At 39.0% G+C, this 5198-nt stretch overlaps 1 long non-coding RNA gene across 1 annotated transcript; it reads left to right on the forward strand.

Annotated features, from left to right (window-relative positions):
- Positions 1 to 379: 379 nt before the first annotated feature.
- Positions 380 to 1089, forward strand: LOC136282085 (uncharacterized). The gene is made up of 3 exons (XR_010718079.1): positions 380 to 626; positions 746 to 926; positions 1003 to 1089. It is a non-coding gene; the product is annotated as an uncharacterized lncRNA (long non-coding RNA).
- The last annotated feature ends 4109 nt before the right edge of the window (positions 1090 to 5198 follow it).

A 5198-nucleotide genomic window follows, 5' to 3' on the forward strand; every position in this document is an offset into this window, starting at 1 on the left:
TGGTTAAATTCCACTTTCCTTCGACAACTTTTACAATTGTAGCTGTTTGAACTGAATTCCTTGCTAGCAGGGGCCTCTTTGAAGGAATTACTTGACTTATCAATACTAGTTTTGTAAGGAAATGTACTAAACTCTCTTGATTATCTTTTACTTTGAAGCCTATCGACAATGGTTAAGCCTGTCACTCTGGCATGTGGGCATTCGGGCTGTCGACACTGCCTCGCGACACTCATAGGCATTGAGACTTTCCCCAAATGCCCACTTTGTAAAGCACCGATCGGAACAGATGTTACCCTCCACGTCAATGTCGCACTCGACGATATCATTGGAGACTTTAATGTCAAGTGTAATAAGAGCGGCTGTCTATGGAAAGGAAAATTTCACGAGCACGAGCAGCACTTGAAAACGTGTGGAAAATTTCAAACGGCGTGTGCCAATGATGGCTGTGGAGAGATGGTGGCAAGGGAGAGGATGGCAGCACACACTGCGCAATGTGCAAAGCACAAACTCCCTTGCCAGCAATGCGGTAGAAAAATTACCAGGGAATCTTTCGAGGAGCATACTGCTTCCCTTTGCTCAAATAAGAGGGTACTGTGTCCACTAAGCTGCGGAACAAGCCTTCCACGGTAAGATATTGTCGGTTTAATTAAGAAATCAACAGTCAAATGGTTATTTAAGGCCAACAAAATATCCAAAAGTTTCACTAGCCAGCTCATCCCTGGTCCTTATTTTGATTATTTTGCAGGCTCCACTTAACACTGCACTTAAGCGAGTGCTCAGAAAGAGCGGTCCGCTGTGCGGTGACTGGCTGCACTGCCATAATAAAGCAGAAGAACATGCCACAGCACTCGACAAATGCAGCCGCCACCCACAGTGTTCTGCAGGAAGGGGAGGTCCAGCGTCTGCGGGGCCTAATGCATTTCAAGGTGAGACGCTAGAATTATAAAAATAATGAGAAAAGATATCATATGAACATGAACTGAACATTCGGTTTCATTTCAGAGAGCCAAACCGAGATGGATTTTGGAAGAAAGAGGAGTGTTCTCCTTCCGCTGGAGGGGAGAGAAATGGAATAACGTGAAGGGGTCACACCTATTCAGCACTGAGTACAGGTGCCCGAATGGGAACAGCTGGAGGGCGCATATACGATTTGCAGGACTTTCCTTGGAACTGGTGTCCGCAGTGACGGCAGTGGTAGTAGGAACGAGGTTAGGGACTCATCTTTGTAATTAAGGATAGATTCTCGCTCTGGAACGCAGTACAGAGGATAAATGATCGCTGCTGATAAGCCAAAGTACTTGCATTTAGCTGGCGTATTTTACGAGGACTATCAATATCGTAATTTTTCCATACAGGAGTGAGGAAATCTAAAACCATGTCTCCGAACCTAAAAACTGTTAAAAAGAAAATCAACTTTATCATGATTCACCACAAATCATTAATGACTTTACGCTTTATGTCTACAGAATAGTATTGATGCCTGATTCCTGCGAGGAGAAGGTTTTCCCTTTCCCGGCGAAGGAGATAAAGGAGGGGGAAATAGCAGCAAATATCCCGCGCTGTGAACTGGATCACATGGACCCAGAAGATATCATGATTGTCAAGTTTGTCTTGACATATTATCTTTTAAAAGAAGACAAGTAATTTTCCATTTATTAGCTAGGAGAGGTATCGAGGTCGCAAATGATAACGCAAAAAATGGAAATCGTTTATGCACTAGAACAAAAGGCAATATGATAAGCACAGAACAAACTAACCATGAAATTTAAGAAGTATTTTTGAATGGAAAACATTTTCAGTACTTTCTCATTGAGATCTTCCGCTTTTTTTGCTGTATGTAATACCTCTCTTAGCACTTATCTGGAACATTACTTAACTAGAAAAGATCTCTTCACGCAGTTGTTAAGATAGAAGCGTGCCGGTGATGTCAAAGCGTTGTTGTATTTTAGGGTTAGTAACGAGTGAGGAATTGAAAAAATAAAGAGTCTGGAAGCTAACTAACTTTTGAGTTTTCAGTCAACCTCCAGTTTAGTTTAGTTATTTACATTTGAAAAATACCTCTAGGAAACAGAAGTACACGTACAGGAAAAATGTTTAACGATAAAAACGTTATGGAAGGAAAGATAGCTACGAGGACAAATATTGAAAAGCGATACAAAAAATGTTTTAGGTTTTTTAAGTCAAATATGTTTTTTTAAGAATTATGGGAAACACACTCGTCAATTTCCCCCTCTTCAGTAGAGTAAGCTCGATTTGTTCGTTTGCTGCGCTGTGTTTCACGTGATAATAAATGATTTGACAAATGCATTTTTCCCCGTTATCTGAACACCCTTGTCCCACTGTCGCAGACGGTCTAACCGGTTTGGTTACAGATTAAAGGCATCCCACACCAAATAAAAGCCGACACGCAGCCTCGCACCAACCCAGTCTGACACGAATTTGATTTGTTAAAAAAAAAAAAACATAAAAAAACAAAGTAAAACGAATAAAAACCCTGCCCTGCATAACATGAATTAAAAATAGTTTTTTCCTTAACGAAGACTAGTGGGCAGCACAAAGAAAGACGTATTGTTGTAGTTTCTCCTTTATTCCAACACGTGTCGCCTCTAGCATTGGAGAGAAAATAACTACACATTCGTTAACCTCAGTTTACTTTCCTATGTAAGTGAATCATAGCTGAAAAATCCTGTAAACGGATGTCATAAAAAAAAACCGCCTCAATCTATTGCGCGTTATTGTATTTTGGGGGCCATACGATAAGTGCTTATTGCGGTGAATCAATAAACAAAGACTTTGTTTCTTCATAACTTTTTTTAATAAGGAAGGAGGTTGGTGAGATCAACCCATTTATCCTTATTCATACAGATGTTACATGAAATGCCTTAATTTACTGAGCGTTGTTGTATTTTAGGAGCCGTGCGGTTAGCGCCAATTGTTGTTACTCAATAAACAAAGACTTTGTTTCCTCACATCTTGTTGTTAATTAAGAAAAAATGATCGGTGAGTTCAACAGATTTGATCGGGTAAATTTTCTACCATTGGAAATACAAAAAGCTAGCCTAGCACACGCAGATAATATTTACACCAGATACAAATATATCTTCTATCCTACATGGGAGTATATAACAACCCAATGTTTTTATGAATAAACCTAAATTGTTAGTAATCGTCGTTATAAATGTAATTACAAACTGTTCTGTTTCTGGTAATATCAACTAAGTGAAATTATAAATTGGCCACCGTAAAGAGTTCAAAAGCTGACGTTTCGAGCGTTAGCCCTTCATTAGTCTGATGAAGAGCTAAGGCTCGAAACGTCAGCTTTTGAACTTTTTAGGTGGCCAATTTACAATTTCAACTTAGTTGATATTATCAAATCACCTTGTTACCCCCACTGACGCAGCACCAGAGTTTCTTTAGAAACTTACCCCCTTTGTTTCTGGTCTGTTATGACGACGGCAAACATACTTCTCCATTATAACAAAGGATGAAAAAAAAATCACACTTACCTTACAAAAGGCACTGATGAGGAAGTCGCAAGTTTAAACAATAGGCTGTTTTACCTTGCGCTTAGCAATGATTTAATTGCTTTTGTTAACGATGAGGTCACCCTAAGGGGTTTTATTCATTTGTTCTAAACAACCGTGTGAAAAAAAGATACTTCGCATAAGTGTGATGTAGTCAATTACAAAATAAGAAACTCACAAAATCATCGAAATTTAGACCCGTTTCTCGCTATTGCTAGCTGACTAGACTCCAACAAGGAGAGAAAATAATAAGTCCTTACGTCAGTATGCAGCTTTAGAGCAAGGCCTCACGATAAAGTTTTAAACGGTAGTGGTCAAAAACGTTAATAGTAAATATATTTTTGGTAACCACCGTAAGGGAAAAAAACCTAACCGTTAGCCGTAAAGTGGCCACAATTTTATCCTTTAAACTTACCAGCCATCACCCCATTGGAACCCTCCACTATTTGGTACTCTTTTTATTACTGTTGTTCATTTATTATTTCTTTTTGCAAGTTCAACCTCAATCAACGCCGGTAGGCCGGTTGCCGAACACTGTTGCAACGGCACGAAGTTAACGCGTCATCGTTTAAACTCCATAAAAATCCAACCCACACTTAAAATGGGACTAATTCGGTAATCACCTTGGCCTATTGAAGAGATTAAATGAAGGCGTTATCCAAAGATGGCAAGCTTTAAATTGTGAACGAAGGTATCGTTTTTTTACCGCACGAGATAGTAAGTAATTATTTTGTACAATTCCTCTCCGCTTAAAGAACTGAGTATATGCCCAAAATTCGCATTTTCCATTTCAATTATAATGAATTATTTTTAGTTTGTGCGCACAAATATGCAACTTCTCCTTTTTAGTGGGCACGGTCAATTTTAAATAAACGTCATCTTTTTTTTTTTTTTTTTTTTTTAACGCAGCTACCATCTTAACGCGCGGGGCTGACATAAATCTATTTCGTATTTAATTGAAGAACAACAACGGGGAAAAGGCGCTTTTCGGAGATAACCTATAAGGGAACTTGCTATCGATTACTAGCTTTAGTCCCTCTTTCATCGGGCGTGTGCATTGGCACAAACGTCCTTTAATCTATCTCCTTTTCAACTTATATAGTAACAACTTTTACATGCGTCTGCATGCCGCTACATAAAACTGTCATATAAGTTGCAAGTGTTCATAGCACAATTTGGATTTTTACTTGACTGCTACGTGATAAATACACCGACTTAAGAAAAAAAAACCTCAAAACAACACTAAAAGTACCGTGGGTTACAATAATAATTATCGACGTACTTAAGGTGTTTTAGAACGCACTTTTCCCATTCGATGTAGGAGACCTCTTTGATGTTAATTCAAAACTTCTAGAAGCAAGAGCATCCACCATAAAAGTCGCATCTATACGCGTCTATATATTCAGTGGAGAAGAATGCTTAAACCGGCCATTTTAATTTGTTCAAAAACGATAAAGGGTCTTTCCTTAACAATACTGTACAGGCGCTGCTGAGGATGCATAAAAAGAAGAAGTGTGAGATCAAACAGTTTTTTCGAGGAGTTCCCCAGAGTGCCACTTGGTAAACTCCTGCAGAAGGTTTATTTCTTCTCTGCTGAGGACTCCCAGCGACGAATTTCCAGGTACCTGGATTTAAATACAAGCTTGATAAGAAAAATTAGTAGGCGCTTACAGG

This window comes from Pocillopora verrucosa, chromosome 7, assembly GCF_036669915.1.
Source record: "Pocillopora verrucosa isolate sample1 chromosome 7, ASM3666991v2, whole genome shotgun sequence".
NCBI lineage: Eukaryota > Metazoa > Cnidaria > Anthozoa > Scleractinia > Pocilloporidae > Pocillopora > Pocillopora verrucosa.